Here is a 20,742-nt window from a genome sequence, read left to right on the forward strand (position 1 = left end):
GTCTCTTGGACCATATTAATCATTTTCACCTGGGAGTCCACCAAGAAGGGGAATTTATTTCCAAATACATTGCAAATTTTTGCTGATAAAATTAATGGTTTTGGGGTTAAAAAAAAAAATAGCCAAAAATCATTAGCCCCCCCCCCAGGCCCCGCCCCGGTTTTTTCAGACTTTTAAAATATTTTTCATTCTCATCCCTGCACAATACAGAAAGTGTACCATCGGAGAGTTTAAGCGTCAGCTGAACAGCACCAATAATATTCTGATAAATACAACATGCAGCCAAAGGTTCTCTCTGACATGTGGTTCTTCTCAAAACTGTTACAAAGGCTGAAGCACACAGTTGTACACAATGTGAAGACCATTTCCGCCAAACACCTGTTCCATCGTGACAAGCTGGAGTTCCATGAAGACCTGTGTGAAGGTTGGAGTGAAGAACTTGAGTGTCCTGCGCAGAGCCCTGACTGAACTCGACTCAACCCTGTAGGATGTTTACGCCAGGCTGAAACTCTGAAGTGGCCCCTTCAGGATCCTGGTCCTGTGAGAGACGCAGAGAAACAGTTTGGAATCAGGATGCAAAATTCCTTTATTATCATAATCAACAGCGTCGATGGGGATGCCTCCGCCCGGTAGACTACACGCCTTATTAAGTTGATTTGGGGATGGACATTTGACCTCACAGTAATCTTGACCTGTGACCTTTTAACCTCAAAATCTAATCAGTTCATGTTTGTCCCCAAATGCACAAATGGTGAAAGTTTGGTGAAATTCCTTTCATTAGCCTTTGAGATGTCGCGTTCACAAGGTTTCAGGACGGACGCACGCACGCATGGACAGACGGACAACCTGAAAACAGAATGCCTCCTGCGCTTTAAGGTGGCGGAAGCATAAAAAAATGGCCTCGATGAGGCTGTAGCTCATACTGGCCAAGACACCCATAAAATCGTAAATATGGCAGGTGGCGCCACCATCTTGACAATTTTTACGCACACCCACCCGGGGAACATTGTATGCAAGTTTGATCAAAATCTAATCAACCCTGTAGGAGGAGTCACGATTTTTGTAAATTGTGGATGGACGATGACAGACAGATGACACGTGATCGCATAAGCTCATCCAGCCTGGCCTACAGCTGGATGAGCTAAAAACCAAAAACGACAAGAGCACCGACTAAACTTGGCAAAATGTGGTGAAAATTAGCAACAACGACTATTAGACAAAGATCGGCAACAAAAGGGTGTGTAAATGGTGTTGGAGGAGGTGCAGATGATGATGATCAAGGACATGTGACTGCATGAAGTAGCTGATGGGAACTGAAGTCTGGCAGTTCTGACATAATTCACAACTTTCATTATTACAGAATATTGCCAAACTGTTTTATTTTATTACTGCTCACAGTTGTTTTGTCATTATCGTATGTAATGTCTCAAAGAAACGATCATTGGTATGTATGCACGTTTAAAATATAAAAAAATGAGAGTTTGATACAATCTGTGGTTTCAGCGATCTGCATTAGATCTTGGAGCAGATCCCCCACAGATCCGGCGCTCCCTCTGTAACTGCGTTTTAACTCCAGTGACGGTGTCAGCATTCTGCAGTAAAACCTGAACGAGGCTACGATTAAACAAGGCTGAATTAAATGCTGAATATTTAGCCTCGTCAGCTTAGCTGAACAGCTCGATCAAGTCTACATCTTTTATTCTTCCCTCCGTTTTTGGGCGGTGATTGGTCATGCAGGAAGTTGCGCCAAACTCTACTGCCATCTTAGGTCTGACAGAAGCCCAGACCTCAGAGCAGAACACATGGATCCATAAGGACAGGTTTTCTGTTTTCCTTCAGTGGATCACGGATACTGATGTTCAGAAAGCTGAGCTTACAGGATGCACCAGTATGGAGTCATGACATCACCCATAAAGCCAACAGTGGGGAGAAACTTCTTAAAGGAACGGAAAATGTAACGTAAATACATGTATGGGGTGGTAGCTTGAGAGCCTGTAAGAAAAGTTTCAGGCATGTTTGACCATTTATGAGAAAGTTGTGAGCGTTTTTGTATCGCCACTCTAACGCCACCAGGACGCTGCCATGTTGTCTGTTGGAAGGGCGATGCGTGACATCATTTGGGTGCAAGGCTGAGCGTATACTTCAGGACTGAAGGGGCAAAGGTCTACTAAGGTGACAATGTCGTGTTCCCTCCCATTATAGAGGATGTGCAGTCATGTGACCCGTCCGTGTTTACTCTGCCATATTGGACGGCTTCAGGATTGTTTACCTTGCGCGAGCGTAATGGATCCAGGGAGTAATCCCCAAGAAAATTCGGAAAATACCCCATCTACATTGCGCGATAACTTTTAAGTTTGTTCAGCATCTTGAAGGTGACGTGAGGCAGCGTTACGTGGAAAAGTGTTCCAGGTTGGGGATTGCAGATCCGTACAACTTGCCGCAATCCTTGTTCAGGGAAATTCGGAGCTGCAGTGCCGGTGATTTGCCCGATCTGGCCTACCACGACATTTACAATTTTCTTGTTAATCGTGAATCGTGTTACACTGGCAAAGCCCTCAAAGCTTACAAATATTTTGTTGCGGGATGGGTATCCCAACTATACCTCTGGAAGGTTCCGAAGAAGAAGGTCTACTTGATAACCTCACGGGTAAGTGGCATTAAGACGTTTATCATAAAGGGACTACGCAGGACGTTTTATTGTAGGAATGTTTGAAATCTAAACTCAGTTCCAGATAATGACAGGGTTGTAAATATGTTGAAAATATCACAAATCACCGATTATCTTTATCTGTGCAGAATTATTATTCAATCCGAAAATCAACTTAACAGATGTACTAGGAGTATTGAATTAGAAGATTACACCTACCTGATATGAAGTGTTCACTACAAATTCGGCTGGTAGAACTGGGGTTCCAGTTTTCTCTTCGCACAGCGGACACCCATTTTGCGCGTCTCTCCTCGTCTGCGGGGAATCTATAAAACGACACGCCCTCCTTTTGGCCCTGTCTCTTGGTACAACCAAATGCTGAACAAGATATAACCATTCTCGAAAGATCTACTCCCACACACTTGATAATTAGAACGGGTTCGTCTAAGTTCTATGCGCGACCATGCCGTCCAAGATGGCAAATAAACAAATATCACGTGACCTCGTGACGTCACGTGCACGCTCTCTATACATCTGAAATAGTGTATTAATGAGATGCAGCCCTGACTTACGGACAAACCTGAAAACTCGACCTGTAAAACGAGGCTGAAACTATGCATTCTATCACACTTGTACGGAAAAAGGCAGAAATATTCCCAGCAACAGCCGAGCTGCTTTCTGAATGGTTTCCGTAAACTTTGAGGTCACTTACAGTACACGGCCATGTTCGACAAAATGGACTGCAGCGACATTTCTTCACCGATTTCCTCGAGTATTTTGGACGATGACACGAATAACAATGATCATGATAAACAAGCATTACCGTATCGACTGGTTCCACACAAGTGAACAATAGAGTCGTTTTAGTCAGTCATTACTGAGGCTTTTTTTGACGACACTGAATCAAAGCAAGACACCCAACAAAACATCGAGCTGCTTACGCCTCGGTCACAACCGGCTGTACGTGCAAGAAATGCACGGAGGGCATAATAATAATAATAATAATAATAACTTTATTTGTCCACAAAAGTGGAAATTTGTCTTTGGCTCCACAGGTCGGTTTTAAAAATACAGTAAATAAACAGCAAAAAACACAATACATACACAATAAATAAACAGCAAAATACAACATATATCACATTCATCTTGATACATACAACACATTACCAGCAGCAGCAATAGTCTAAATGTTAGATAGACCCAGATATCTAGAGTAAATGCACAGATATTTCACATGGACTACTGGGAATTAAGCAGTGATATTGCACTTGGTATGAATGACTTTTTATATATATTCTTGGTTACTATAGCAGCTGTGTACCTCCTTCCTGATGGCAGTTTCCTGAATTCTCTAAACAGAGGATGCACTGAATCAGACAATATGCTGGGCCTTACGTCTTACATATGTGGCATATATATCTGCTAATGGTTTCTGCCCTTTGCCAACAATTTTACTGCCCATGTTCACGATCCTGGATAGTTTGTTTCTGTTCTTAGCCCCCAGGTTTCCAAACCAAGTATACACATCACGCTCAACACGCTCTCAACCAAACTCCTGTACACAGTCTCCAAAACATTCTTGCTGACCCCGTAGGAGTTCAGCTTTCTAAGTAGATATAGGCGCTGCATTGCCTTTTTAAAAATATACTCAGTATTTTTAGTAAAACTCAAGGTGGAATCAAAATATGTTCCTAAATATTTGAAGTCCTCGACCTCCTCTACATGTTGGCCGTTGATTACAACAGGTACGAGTTCATGGCAGGCATTTTTCTGTTTCATTATCACCATCTCTTTAGTTTTTCCCTCATTAATAAAAAGAGCACTATCGTTGCACCAAGTAGTAAGCTCCTCAATGCAGTTAAAATATGCAGATTGGTTGGCTGCATTCCCTGCCTGCATTAAACCCACCACAACCATATCATCAGCATACTTATACAAGTGACAAGTAGAGTTCATAATTTGCATTTCATTAGTATACAAGGAAAACAAAACAGGTGAAAGTACACAGCCTTGAGGCGCCCCCGTATTTAAGATTACAGTTTCAGAAGTGATGCCACTGAACACCACTCTGTGGTCGATCTGTAAGGAATTCCTTTATCCATTGCACAAGAATTCTATTTGCATTAATATTGCACAATCTTGCAACTAAAATATGTTTCTGCATACAGTTAAAAGCTGAGCTGAAGTCAATAAATAATAATCTTGCAAAGTTTTTAGGTTGCTGTACATGTTTGCTGACTGTATTCATTAGTGTTAAAGTTGCATCACCAGTGCCCCGCCCCCTCTTTTATGCAAGTTGAAGTGGGTCAAAATGTTCATTAAGCGAAGATGAAAGATGGTTAACTCTGACCCTCTCCATACACTTGCACAGAGTGCTGGTCAGTGCAACAGGTCTAAAATCATTAAGCTCTGTGGCTTTTGGTTTCTTGGGAACGGGAACTATATTTGATATTTTCCATGACTTTGGGACATACTGATTGTTCAATAAAAGCTGAAACAGTTTTGTAAGCACGGAGATAAGCTCAAACCTGCATGTCTTGAGCACTCTAGTCCGGAGCCCGTCGGGGCCAGGTGCTTTACCCAATTTAGTTCTAGCTAAACTGCTTGCTACCTCTGTCTCTGTCAGTATTATTGAGGAGTGTGTAGTTGTGTTGTTAAGTATATCAAGACTAAAATCAGTACTATCAGAATTTGTATGTAGAGGAGTTTCAAATCTAGAATAAAATTGGTTTAAGTCATGCGTGTGACGTGCTGATTTTCAAGCCGCAGACCGGCCGCAGAGGTTCTGTCATGTCAAACAAACTCTACGGGCGCTTACGTTTTTTTCAGGTTGCAAGACAAACTTACGGCCAACGTGCGTCTTTCTCCACGAACAAAAAAAAAAATGCAGCGATTTGGGGAAACGCCAAAAATCGCACAGCCAAAAAATTGTACGTCCAGTTGTGACCTAGGCTTTAGCTGCATCAGCAATTATTACATTTATACCCAAAGGAACTCAAAATAACATCACGCTTAATAAAAACTTAAGGAAGCCGTAAAAAGTGTTTTCTTACCCTTTGAACTTCTCTTTTGCGGACTACTGACCGCGTTGGCTCGTCTGTCTTGTCCACTTTTTGGCTGAAGATCGTGGGAACTGCATCTGGACTCGGCGCTGGCGTGTACGGTATTCCTAATGCCGGGACAGCCGAGTTGTTTGAGTGAAACAATTTTCTTCAAAATGTTCCGAGCACACGAGCGTTCTGTTTTTGCACCTGAAGGACCCGTCAGCCCGTGAGAGGTCTGTCCCTATGCGGCAAACGGCGTTTATCCGTTACCTTTTTGTCCTCTGGGAAATGATGCAGGTGAGTTTTTTTTCACTTCTGCCATTGAAAGAAAGAAAGAAAGCACAACTTTATTCATCACACACTTGTGAAATTTCCTCTCTGCATTTAACCCATCTGAAGCGGTGAACACCACACACCCAGAGCAGTGGGCAGCCACGCTAACAGCACCCGGGGAGCAGTCGGGGGTTCGGTACCTCGCTCAAGGGCACCTCAGCCCAAGGCCGTCCCATATTAACCTAACCTGCATGTCTTTGGACTGTGGACCTAGAGGAAACCCATGGAGACACAGGGAGAACATGCAAACTCCACACAGAAAGTCCCTCGCCGGCCGCTGGGTTCGAACCCAGAACCTTCTTGCTGTGATGCCACCGTGCCGCCCAGTGTTGCATTCTCAGGTAATGTTCACATGGATCCTGTAAAGCAGTGTTTGTTTCCCCTCTTTCTGCGTTGCCACAGGGGTTGGACTGTCTACCACGGTAATTACGGTAGGCGAGCCTGAGGACAGCTTGAAGTTTGTTTTTTTATGAATGAGTCAAGAGCATGCTAATGAGTGCTTATGCTACCAGGAACGTGTAAAAACTCGCACACGTGCCTCTTGAACAGATTTCCGTCAGTCAGTCAGATTGTGTGCAGATCTGTTTGTAAGTTGTCTAGCGAGGTTACAGTCCGCAGAATGAGGCGTCACGGCAGCACGACTTGTACCGGGGATATAATTCAACGTTACCTTCCTTCCCCATTCAGTCACACAGGAGAGTAGATCAGCTGTTCACTCTTCCCTCGCTGTTTATCAGTGACATCAGTATTATCTGCCCCCTCCACTTTTTTGTTAGAGAAATGGAATTTAAAATTTTTTTATATAAACTTTTAATGAAATAATCTCCAGCCAGGCGCAGCTTCAAGTCGTACTCGCTATGCGGAGCTCCTGTGTCTTGAGCCCAAATGACGTCAGACCATTGCCGGAAATGATCGGAAGGATTTTTCTGATTGGTTAAAATATTTTCAATGGCGGCCTCCATGAAATCGTCGATGATGGGGGAATCCTGCATAGAAACGGACTTTCGGAGATGGATGTGTTAGTTGCGTGAGCTCCTTATTTTCAGTTATTTGCATGAATCGTTAGTGTACATCAATCTATCTTCATAACTGTATTTTAACCATGGGCTCTCTTTTCCTTTAAATTCTGATATTAAGTGGCAAAAACTGGATTATTTTAATTTCATGTTAACGTAATACAAGCTTTGAGAAATGTAGAGATGAAAGTGGAGCAAAGAAAAAAAAACCCTGAACTTTTGAAAGTCAAACTAAGATATTGGGGGGCGACATCGCACGAAAAATGTTTGATAACATAACACGCAAACCCCTGCATTCTAGTGCATTTTAGTACTTGTCACTAAAACAAGTTATAACTTTTAAGCCTTTTTCTTTCATGTACATTAATAATTAACATGTCAAAAATATTCCCCTCGTTAATGAGTAATTTTCAGGAGTGCGTTTAGAAAACGCGGTGATTTTCCTGCTGCACAGTTCATTACTTTGAAAAAAATCAGACAGTTGAAGGTAAACTCAGCAAAATCCCAAACCAGTGCTGTTAAACAGTAAAGGTCTGTTAGAGTTTCTAAAGCTTTCAGGTTTCAATGTTGGGGACGTTGAGCCTCGTTTATCAATCTTTTAGTAGAGTTGTGCGTTTGCAGAAGCGAAGGTGAACTAAACATTTCCAATTCAGATTTATGCGAGTTGAAGCCGATTGTTTACATTAGTTCATATTGTCTGTAAATTTAAACACCAATGAAAACCAAATTTCTCATGTAAATCAGGGCCGTAGGGTGTGTGTGTGTGTGTGTGTGTGTGCATTATATAACAAAAAAGAATTCCCATTGCTAGTTTTAGGCAGCTTAGAAACCGGCTCTTCCATTACTGCTGTTTCTTCCACGGTTTCTTGATGATGTGTTCTAGAAACGGCACGAAAACTCAGCTTCAAAACCACAGAATGCAACTTTGATGGAAAAAAAAATATACAACCCCGATTCCAAAAAAGTTGGGACAAAGTGCAAATTGTAAATAAAAACGGAATGCAATGATGTGGAAGTTTCAAAATTCCATATTTTATTCAGAATAGAACATAGATGACATATCAAATGTTTAAACTGAGAAAATGTATCATTTAAAGAGAAAAATTAGGTGATTTTAAATTTCATGACAACAACACATCTCAAAAAAGTTGGGACAAGGCCATGTTTCCCACTGTGAGACATCCCCTTTTCTCTTTACAACAGTCTGTAAACGTCTGGGGACTGAGGAGACAAGTTGCTCAAGTTTAGGGATAGGAATGTTAACCCATTCTTGTCTAATGTAGGATTCTAGTTGCTCAACTGTCTTAGGTCTTTTTTGTTGTATCTTCCGTTTTATGATGCGCCAAATGCTTTCTATGGGTGAAAGATCTGGACTGCAGGCTGGCCAGTTCAGTACCCGGACCCTTCTTCTACGCAGCCATGATGCTGTAATTGATGCAGTATGTGGTTTGGCATTGTCATGTTGGAAAATGCAAGGTCTTCCCTGAAAGAGACGTCGTCTGGATGGGAGCATATGTTGCTCTAGAACCTGGATATACCTTTCAGCATTGATGGTGTCTTTCCAGATGTGTAAGCTGCCCATGCCACACGCACTAATGCAACCCCATACCATCAGAGATGCAGGCTTCTGAACTGAGCGCTGATAACAACTCGGGTCATCCTTCTCCTCTTTAGTCCGAATGACACGGCGTCCCTGATTTCCATAAAGAACTTCAAATTTTGATTCGTCTGACCACAGAACAGTTTTCCACTTTGCCACAGTCCATTTTAAATGAGCCTTGGCCCAGAGAAGACGTCTGCGCTTCTGGATCATGTTTAGATACGGCTTCTTCTTTGAACTATAGAGTTTTAGCTGGCGACGGCGGATGGCACGGTGAATTGTGTTCACAGATAATGTTCTCTGGAAATATTCCTGAGCCCATTTTGTGATTTCCAATACAGAAGCATGCCTGTATGTGATGCAGTGCCGTCTAAGGGCCCGAAGATCACGGGCACCCAGTATGGTTTCCCGGCCTTGACCCTTACGCACAGAGATTCTTCCAGATTCTCTGAATCTTTTGATGATATTATGCACTGTAGATGATGACGTGTTCAAACTCTTTGCAATTTTACACTGTCGAACTCCTTTCTGATATTGCTCCACTATTTGTCGGCGCAGAATTAGGGGGATTGGTGATCCTCTTCCCATCTTTACTTCTGAGAGCCGCTGCCACTCCAAGATGCTCTTTTTATACCCAGTCATGTTAATGACCTATTGCCAATTGACCTAATGAGTTGCAGTTTGGTCCTCCAGCTGTTCCTTTTTTGTACCTTTAACTTTTCCAGCCTCTTATTGCCCCTGTCCCAACTTTTTTGAGATGTGTTGCTGTCATGAAATTTCAAATGAGCCAATATTTGGCATGAATTTTCAAAATGTCTCACTTTCGACATTTGATATGTTGTCTATGTTCTATTGTGAATACAATATCAGTTTTTGAGATTTGTAAATTATTGCATTCCGTTTTTATTTACAATTTGTACTTTGTCCCAACTTTTTTGGAATCGGGGTTGTATAATAAATTGCTTACCTCGCTTCACGTCGAAAGAAGGAGGAAAGTTTTGCTTGTTTTGACATGGCGAATTATTAACACGAGGAAATACTTGTAATTTGCAACTAAAAAGAGCGCAGCTCCACTGGCAGCTTGAACATGTTTTCTAGCGTGATTGCGTTGCGCTTGCGCAGAACGGTGTCAGTCCTGTGCGCCTAACGAGCTCCAGCACGCACGCTGTTAACAAAGAACACCTGTCTTTTAATCAATGAACTATGTTTGGGTTATTTAAGGATTGCACTCATGTAAGGACAATGCGAAGTATTACGCCGCGTCTAGGAATGCGCAAAAATCCAAAAAATAAATTTCTCCATTCGGGAAGCCGGAGATTTTCAAGAGTTTCGTCAAATATCCAGATTTCCGGGTAAATCCGGAAGACTTTCATCAATAGAAATAAGCTACAGGAAAACAAAAAATCTTTAACCTTGCTTTTGCATTTATCTGCAAAAACTGTGTTACATAAAGACATGGTTTAATAAAATATCAATAAAAATGCTCAGTGTGTTCAGGATGTCTAAAACCCTGCTCACCAGGTGTGATTTTCTTATAATAATTTTAGGATTTGATCAGGTTTATGGAAAGGTATACGTGCCTACTCTGTGACTTCATTAAAACAGAAGAGCACATGCCCAAACAAGTAAAGTTCAAATTGCCTAATGAATGGGTGTTAATAAGAAATCCAGCCACCTGAACAAAACTGATGGAATTACCAATTTCATGCCAATAGCGTATAATACCATGTTACAGTATCCACCCAAGAACACTTAAAAACACCTGTACACGCAATTCTCATCAGCCAATCATGAAGACGCAAGCTCGGAGGTTCAGGTAAAGTTCATATCAGCCATCAGAATCAGGAAAACTTGATCTTGGTGATTGACTGTAGTATGATTTTAAACCAAAAAGATTCCATTCCTCAATAAAAATCAGTTACGACGTGCGGTGCATGTCTGCAGCAACACTCGCAGTCCATCACAAACACTGAACACACCCAAACTGAACACACCCAAACTGAACACACCCTCGACGTTCATCTACACCTTTTTATTGTGTGCACACAATTACACAGAGCATAAATTCATACAAATAGACAAAGTGGTTGTGTGTGAAAATAAGAGTGCACAGCAAATAACAAAAGCCGTAAAGACACATAAAAAAACAAGTTATTTTAAAACGGAACATACACTATATTGCCAAAAGTATTTGCTCACCCATCCAAATGATCGGAATCAGGTGTTCCAATCACTTCCATGGCCGCAGGTGTATAAAGTCAAGCACCTCGGCGTGCAGACTGTTTGTACAGTTTGGAGCTGCCCCTTCCTCTTCCAGCAGGACTGTGCACCAGTGCACAAAGCAAGGTCCATAAAGACATGGATGACAGAGTCTGGTGTGGATGAACTTGACTGGCCTGCACAGAGTCCTGAACTCAACACCTTTGGGATGAATTAGAGCGGAGACTGAGAGCCGGGCCTTCTCGTCCAACATCAGCGTGTGACCTCACAAATGCGCTTCTGGAAGAACGGTCAAAAATTCCCATAAACACTCCTAAACCTTGTGGACAGCCTTCCCAGAAGAGTTGAAGCTGTTCTAGCTGCAAAGGGTGGACCGACGTCATATTGAACCCTATGGATTAGGAATGGGATGCCACTTAAGCTCATATGTGAGTCAAGGCAGGTGAGCAAATACTTTTGGCAATATAGTGTACAAACAATCCTGTAAAGGGGCGGCACGGTGGTGTAGTGGTTAGCGCTGTCGCCTCACAGCAAGAAGGTCCGGGTTCGAGCCCCGTGGCCGGCGAGGGCCTTTCTGTGTGGAGTTTGCATGTTCTCCCCGTGTCCGCGTGGGTTTCCTCCGGGTGCTCCGGTTTCCCCCACAGTCCAAAGACATGCAGGTTAGGTTAACTGGTGACTCTAAATTGAGCGTAGGTGTGAATGTGAGTGTGAATGGTTGTCTGTGTCTATGTGTCAGCCCTGTGATGACCTGGCGACTTGTCCAGGGTGAACCCCGCCTTTCACCCGTAGTCAGCTGGGATAGGCTCCAGCTCGCCTGCGACCCTGTAGAAGGATAAAGCGGCTACAGATAATGAGATGAGATGAGACAATCCTGTAAAGGGTCAGAACGCTGCTGTGGTGTAGAAATTAAAACATGCTGCCCATGTCTCTGAGCAGCAGGTGTCGGTGAACTCTGCTGAATGAGACTTCGGGTCATGGGCCTCGGTCATTGGTCACGTGGTTTTCTGATTGAACAATACACGCCCGTTATACTCCAGGAGCCTCATGGGTCCATCACTTCTTGCTGCTCTCCTATTCAAAACGCAGCAGCTTTTCGGTCTTTCCTTCCATTACCATGTGAACTGTGGGTGGTAAAAGAGAGCAACTGGACTTGCTTGAAGATTCTTGAAGATGTTTCACCTCTCATCCGAAAGGCTTCTTCAGTTCTGTCTGACTGATAGGGAGTATCAGGTATTTATCCTCTCATGGATGAAAAGCTCATCTAAGGTGTCCACACCCAGCCCCCAGTGACCCACACCAACAGGATGACTCAACGACACCCCAGATGAGCTTTTGTGGGTGGTAAAAGAGAGCAACTGGACTTGCTTGAAGATTCTTGAAGATGTTTCACCTCTCGTATGAAAGGCTTCTTCAGTTCTGTCTGACTGGTAGGGAGCCTCAGGTATTTATCCTCTCATGGATGAAAAGCTCATCTGGGGTGTCGTTGAGTCATCCTGTTGGTGTGGGTCACTGGGGGCTGGGTGTGGACACCTTAGATGAGCTTTTCATCCATGAGAGGATTCTTGAAGCAAACTGCAAATGAGCAGCAATGTTCTTTTTGGAGAGCAGTGCCTTTCACAAAGTATGTGAACCTCTAGGATTTGCAGTTTGTCTTCAAGAATCTTCAAGCAAGTCCAGTTGCTCTCTTTTACCGCCCACAGTTTACCATGACCTGGATGACTGAGAATCTTCACAGAGGTATTACCATACGTGATGTGTGCATTTCCTAAATGATTAATTAAATGAATATTCTGTTCAATTAAAAATTTAAGAAGAAACCTTTGTCACATGCACACTTCAAGCACAGTGAGATTCATCCTCTGCATTTAACCCATCTGAAGCAGTGAACACACGCACCCGGAGCAGTGGGCAGCCACACCAGAGCGCCCAGGGAGCAGTCAGGGGTTCGGTACCTCGCTCAAGGGCACCTCAGCCCAAGGCCGCCCCACGTCAACCTAACTGCATGTCTTTGGACTGTGGACCTAGAGGAAACCCATGGAGACACGGGGAGAACATGCAAACTCCACACAGAAAGGCCCTCGCCGGCCGCTGGGTTTGAACCCAGAACCTTGTTGCTGTGAGGTGACAGCGCTAACCACTACACCACCGTTTGGATACATCAGTACTAGTTTAATATATGAGCTTTAATGTGCTCCCTGTGTTTTCTGCCATTTTCAAGGTTTTTAAAGCTCTGTGTTTGAGACTCGTCCTTTGTTACTTGCTGCTCGGACCGGTTAGTTTGCCGTACCAAAGAAAATAAAATAACGGCCCGTGCAGATTCACAGTGACACCAAAGAGGCTGCCACACACGTCTTTGTATTCAAGCACTGCATGCCTCTTTCTATTACAGAGACACGAGTGTTTTAGTGGTAAATACACCGCTGGTATTTATTTTTAATCCGAGCTCCATCCAGGACACGGAGAACCAAAACTGTGACATGAATCTCTGTCACTCGTGAGGAAATCAGTGAATTTTGATAAATTTGGGGACTTTGTTTGTGAACGTGTCAATATAATAAAAAGAAAAATCACACGTCGGATTGAAGTGATCAAGTTTATCTTCGTGTTGTTAAACTCATTTTTTATATGAAATCCACTGTGGATCTGAGCGACATATTTAAATAATATTGTCTGGTGTTGAGTGGTCTATCAGATATATTCCATCCAGCTAGCATGATACTGAACGAGTCGAAGACAAGCTGAATGGAATATATCTGATAGACCAAGGAAAAAAACCCAGCCAATATTATTATTATACATACACATTCCTTTCGGGTGTTAAACACGTCTTTCTCTTTCAAAATTCTCTCAAAGTCTTCTGTATTTAACCAAGTAAACCTGGCAGCCATGTTTGTTTACAAATTGTCCCAGTCGCTCACTAGTGTAGAAGTTTTACATCTCTGACATGTGACATCATGTCTTGACAACCACGCAATATCGTAAACCATATTCAATAGTCATTCTCCACTGGGTAGAGTGATGTAATACATGTAGGACAAGTGTTATACTAACAATACTGCATGCTATCAAACCAAATGAAATGAAACCCGTTAGAAGGGAATAGAACACATTTTTATTCCATCGTAAAAGTGTCCTGTATGTATAATATGTTATTTACCAGCTGGGAGGTCCGTATGGTGAAATACCGTGACCGAGGTCTTGAAAGTACTGAGCGAGGCCCTCTGGGCCGAGGTCAGCATTCAAGGCCGAGGTCACGGCATTTCACCATACGGCCCGACCTTAAGCTGGTAAATAATATATCTATTTTTTCTCTACCAAATTCTAACAGAAAACGAGAGCGCCCGAAAGGGAAAACCGAGCCGAGCCGCCATTTTGAATCCTCGTTCACGGCTGTAATGCAAATGGCTTCCTCCTCGGTATACAAGTGCACTTCCATGGCAGGAAAAAAACTACATTTTGCCACCTATGTAGTCCCCTATTTATACAAATAGGAGTCATTCAGGATTCAGCCATGTTTTTGCTCAGCGTTAGCAACAGTTACAGGTTTTTAGCTTTCTCCTGAAGTGTTTTATTTCTTCTTCCTCAAGGGAGTAAAACTCACTTTCGCTGTGAACACTGTCGTTATCGCTATCCATGCTGTAAAATTAATGCGATTCTCCTGAGAAATGCTGGCAAAAATTTATAAGATTTTTGATAATCTTATAAAAGAGAGAAATGTTGACAAAAATTGCTACCATGTTTGTTGTTGTGAACGAGCGAGTCGCCAGAGGTCCGTATTGTAGGATGGGGACCCGCTCGCCAGCCAATCAGAGCGCAGGATTTGATGGAAACCGGACCGCGAAAAAAATAATTCCCAATATTTCACCCTGATGACGTCACTCCCAGTGTTTTCCTGCTGACTAGACAGACGCGCATTGTCAAAATGGTGAACCGGTTCAAAATTAAAATTCTTTTGTTTAACTTTTTTTTGTGTGGATGTGTCTATATAATATAAAGAACATTACACAGTGGAGCGAAAATATGAAGTTTATCTTCTCGGATTGAAAACATATTTTCACTTGTTCACATCGCTCACTCGTGATACACACACACACACACACACCACTCGAAGATAAACTTCATATCTTCACACAGCTGTGTAAGGTCATATTTATGCGATCAAGAACTTGAACCATCCTGTCAGTTTCAGTCAAACAAATAATTCCTGCTAAAAAATCTCTGAAAGACTCCGGGGTAATCTAACTCACACCGCTTTGGCATCATTTTTATCCTCTTGGGCCTGATGCTAAGCTAAACTGGCTGTCAGTACATATTAGCAACTAACTAACTAACTAACTAACTAACTAGTGCGCTAGCAAGCGTTACAGAGCATAGCAACAGTTAAAAACCAATACACAAAGTCATAAAACTATAAATTAAACACTGTAATCCTAAGTGACATTTCTCAGAAGTTTACGAGGGGGAAGGAGAGCTCTTAAATTTGCTACGAGCTAAACGTAAAGCTATCGTTAATTAGCTAGGCTACTAAAATCACCTTTTTTGCTTCAGGAAAAAAATACTACACTTTAAAGAGCGTTGCTGAATTAAATGTGTGTTTATTTGTAGAAAATAAAAATGACTAACCCGCCCCGCTTCATTTTCTGAAAATTATTGAAAGAATCGCTCAGGGATGAGAGTTTTCCGCTTTTTGGCGGATTTCCGCTTTTTCTGAGTAAAAAAACGACCTTTTTATATGATGCCAAATCTGTTGAGAATGTTTTTTATTAATTTCGGGGGTTGGGGTATGTTCCTTCATGCTGTTCAAACTTTATTAACTCCAACGATGTTTACACATTATTTGTAAGTCGCCATCTTTAGTCTCGTTTAAATCTCGTTGAATGTGATGTAAAATTCGTGTTCTCTACATTGTTATTGGTCAAAACATCGATGTCGAGACCATAATAGCCAATCAAAACAGTTTTTACAAAGACGCCCACATCCGCTTTCTTTTATCAGAACTTACACATGTTCGCGAGCTGCATATCAAAAATACTTTCCTCTAATCGGTGTGTTTTTCTCAAGATGCCGAATACTATTGACAAGCGAGATGAAGCGAAGGTGCGTGAAATTGATGCTGGGATAGAAACAAGTTTAGCAAAAGGAAAGCGAGAGAGGAGTGTGTGAGAGAGCAGAAGAGAGCCGGGTTAGAGCATGTAAACACAGGAGGCGCTGGCTAATGAAAGAAAAAGGAAAAAAGAGACGACTGATGAGCTTTCGGCTTTGGCCAAGAAGCTGAAGAAGAATTCTAAATGATCTAATGAAAATTTGTTTCAAAAATAACTGGGAACTGGAAACAACTTAACTGTAAAAAGTGTGAATAGACGTATGCTCTTCCTTTTGAAGAAAACATACAAGTGATGCGGACAGTAAGATAAAGACAGTCCCCATAAAATACGCATTTGTTTGATTCAATACACTGAAAATATGATAATTTGAATTATATCTGACAGTGTTGATAACTATAACTTTAAAGTTTAAACAGACTTTGTGAAGAAATCATATACAAGTAATGTGGACATTAGGAAAAGGTCAGTCTCCATAAGATATGAATGTTTTTATTTAATTCAATATATTGAATATATGAAAATGTGAATTATTAATGGAACTGTAAATAACTGAATTTTAATGGACATTTTATAGAAATACAAGTGATGTTGACAATGAGTAATAAGCAGTCCCCATAAAATGTAGATATTATTTTGAATTAATGCAATACACAGACTGATTTTGATACAGATTGTTCTATAGAATAGTGTTTTTATTTCAATAAGTATTAAAATAAGCATCAGGTGTTTTAATTAACTACAGCTCAGATTGCAGGAAATAGGGTGTGTAAGGTCTCATTTAAAAAAAAAAATTTCATGGGGGTGTCCCCCTGGACCCCCCTTATTACTTCGGGTGCCTTCGGTGCCCTCAGGACATTTTATAGCTTTTCTGCTTTTTCCATCAGGACCCGCTCTCATCCCTGATCGCTGCACTGAGATTAAAAAAATTCCTGTGGAAAAAAGAGCGGGTTATCATGCTCCGAGCTTACTGGTCAAATTCACTATCAAACCCCAGCATCCTGATTTGATTGGACCAGAAACATCAGCAGTTGTCTGTCCGAGCCTTACCTGATTGGTTGAAACAATTACCACAGGAGAAACACAAAATGGCGGCTTTCATCCATTTTATTGTATTAATAAACATAAGGGGAATTTATTTTCACAATGATCCCCAAATGCAATCTTTTAAAACAGACTAGAGTGATGAATAACAAGATCTCAACAAACTAAACCTCTTAACGTTGTTTGAATAAATAATAGATTTATTTTTCTCTCTTACTATTTGGACTTTGTTTCTAAATTGAGAAGGAAAAAAAATCATACCTTTATTTTATAAATAATAATAACGTCGGGTGGCACGGTGGTGTAGTGGTTAGCGCTGTCGCCTCACAGCAAGAAGGTTCTGGGTTCGAGCCCCGTGGCCAGCGAGGGCCTTTCTGTGCGGAGTTTGCATGTTCTCCCCGTGTCCGCGTGGGTTTCCTCCGGGTGCTCCGGTTTCCCCCACAGTCCAAAGACATGCAGGTTAGGTTAACTGGTGACTCTAAATTGAGCGTAGGTGTGAATGTGAGTGTGAATGGTTGTCTGTGTCTATGTGTCAGCCCTGTGATGACCTGGCGACTTGTCCAGGGTGAACCCCGCCTTTCGCCCGTAGTCAGCTGGGATAGGATACAGCTCGCCTGCGACCCTGTAGAACAGGATAAAGCGGCTACAGATAATGAGATGAGATGAGATAATAACGTCCTTTCCGAACATTATTATGTTATTGCCTTGTGGCTACGCTATTCTGTTTATAACGATGTTTTGATGATTACATTTTTTATTTTTATTTTGTTTGTTTTAGATCTTCTTTACTGTTCGGAATAAAGCAATCAATCAATAAGTATTTTGCACAGATCCCAAGTTTCCATCTGCTAAATGCTGATCCCCCTCTGAAGGCCCAGAAATATTTTTTAATGGCATTGAAAAGTGCACTTTCCAAGCATTTCAGATTATTTTTATATGACATTTATACTGCTATAAACCTTGCCAGTGGAGAGTTTATAACGGCACACGTCCGGCGTCTCTCAGCACCGAGCAGTGTTTATTTTGACACTTGATAAAATCAGACATTACAGACGTTAGACTATTACAGGCCGATACTCGGGTCCATCAGATACAGAGCTAGATTTTAGAGATATTAAAACTCTGGGATATTTCTTTACACACCAGTAATATAAATGGAAATGTAAGTATTAGGCCTAGATCTCGTAAAGTGAGTAAAAGTAATCTCTCGTCACCGTGTAGAAACCTCTGCCTGGCTGAGCTTCCACAGGCCGTACACACGGAAACGTAAAAGACCTCTCGTTACTGAACTCTGCTTTAGAATATACTCACTTTCTTTTCTTCGGTGGACTTGTACTTGGTCCGTCACAATCCGACATGATTACACAAACGACCGATCGTGTGTGAGACACAAATTACATAGAGATCAATAATTATAAAGATTAACTTAGACTTATATGCATGCAGTGATAGCAGCTGTTATATGTCTGTAGGTTTGTAAACTCGCAGGTCTGTCAAAGCAATCGAAAAATCTCAGCCCGTGATGTGGTTGAGTAATCGGACTGTTGTGAATGAAAAGACTAAATTTCATTTGTCGCTTGTCAGGATGACCAACAGAGGTGCCCAATCAGCGAACCCCAAACAGACCAGAAGACGTACAGTACGTTAGCCTAGTAAACTAGACCCACCCGCCTAGCGGCCAAAAATATTTTTGCCTACGAGTGGGTCTAGCCTCGCACCATATAAACAAAACACCCCGGGCATCAAATCGTGCCCGCCAATCACAGCGCAAGGTTTTTGTTTGGATCCTTTGGGCGGGCTTTTGCAGGAGTGACGACAAAGCTGCGCGACGCTGGAGAAAGCACAACAGGAAAGATGGCTACGGCTAGTGAACAGCGCTAGTTTGACTCCGCTTTGGAATCAGTTTTAGAAGAATTAGACTTGGAGTTTTGGTTGAAACATGAGCAGGAAGAGGCTCTCCGCTCATTCCTTTTCAAGAAGGACGTTTTCGCTGTTTTGCCGACCGGCTATGGCAAAAGTCTGATCTACCAGCTGGCTCCGCTCGTAGCCAAAAGGATGGGGCTAGTTTGTGCAGTATGAAGAATTAATAAACAGCTTTGAAACATTACTTTTTGATTGTTTCTTATTTTCCCGTTATTTTAAATTTAAGGGAAATTATTTCACCAAACGCCACTAAATAAAAACTCTCAAAAACAGTTTAAGCAAACCCTTGAAAAACACTTGAAAAAAATAAGAGTGTATGTTAAGTATGTGGTACAGACTCCAAACTTGTGGTCATTATCTCCAAACTTCTTAATATCTAGAACCTGTTTATTAATTAATACGCATTTTGAAAAATTATTTATTTCAAGGCCTCCCCCACTGCTTTCTGTCGCTCTGACTACGTCACAGTCACTGTTGCGCTGATTGGTCAGAGCGTTGGCCTATACGCACAGAGACAGTTTGAAAGACAGCGGGTTGTCCCTCCCACACCCTTCAGAAATGTCTATGATCGAGGCCAGACTAAATATTCACATTTAGTCGGGCTTGCCAGGCTAACAGGACGTACTTGTTTAATAAGCTGTTAATTGGTCCAAAAACACTTTTCGGCAAGTTTAAGCTTAGACAAGTCCTGACATTACTCTAGATTTTTCTGTTCCAATGGTTTGGAGATCAATTTGCAGGCCTGACCCTCCAGATGAAGGTCACTTGGGTAGTCTGATTTTGTCTTGAGAGCAAATCATACATATGAAATATGACACAAAAATAATTTAGTACACATTTCTTTCCTCGCTCACTAAAAAGTTATAGGAACCAAGATACAAGCTGAGAAAGAAAGAAAAGTACTGCATCACTCACGCACCAGATGCATTGTGGACATGTTAGATTCAAACATAAGTCTGGATTTACACTAATTTTAATTAAACTTATTCTAATTACAAAGATTTCATAATTAAAAGTTTTGGGGTTTTTGTATTTGTTCTTTCCCCATTTGATAAACGTGGTGGTGGTGTGGAGAAAACACACAAAAAGTCTACAGTTTGTTTACGGTGTTACAGAAAAAGCTTCTATAAACAGTACATCTTGGTATGGGTCAAAGATTTGTTTTCTGGAATATAGAATTGAAAAACAAGATAGTTCTATTTTAGCAAGATGCCAAGCTGGATCTTCCATTGTTCTGAATCTTGAGGGGAATTGGTTTTTTGGACCTCTCTTAGACCTTTTCTTCCAGTTCTTCAGTAAGATCATATGGATGTGCTGATGTGGTTCAGGACATCGTGAGACTTCCCATCATCTACAAACAGGCACTAAACTCTACAGCATAGCTGAACGCCAGAGTAGGATTTACTGAGGTTTTTCACCCACGTGACCAAGTCATGTGATGCATCGTTAGGCTGCCATTTTGGACGTCACGGCTCGAATCGGTTTGAATGCGAGGAAGGCGACAAACGAAAAACATAAAAGAAAAAGGAGCGAGATGCAGAAAACACCTTCACTATCCAGCGACGTAGGGCATTTACAGGGCGAGCAGAGGGAGAGGGATTTGCAAAAATTGAGGTTAGCAGGCTTAGAGAACGACGTTTACCTGCTTCCACCAGGATTGTTCACTGACGTACGGAAGTACACGAAGCCCTCGTCTTTACCTGACTTCGGCCCACATGATCTGTATACCTATGTCGTTAAAAACCCATCGCCATACACAGGTATTGATCTGAAAGCGTATAAGAGTTTGGATGCCTACAAATATTTTGTGTCA

Source organism: Neoarius graeffei, chromosome 18, assembly GCF_027579695.1.
Source record: "Neoarius graeffei isolate fNeoGra1 chromosome 18, fNeoGra1.pri, whole genome shotgun sequence".
NCBI classification, from domain to species: domain Eukaryota; kingdom Metazoa; phylum Chordata; class Actinopteri; order Siluriformes; family Ariidae; genus Neoarius; species Neoarius graeffei.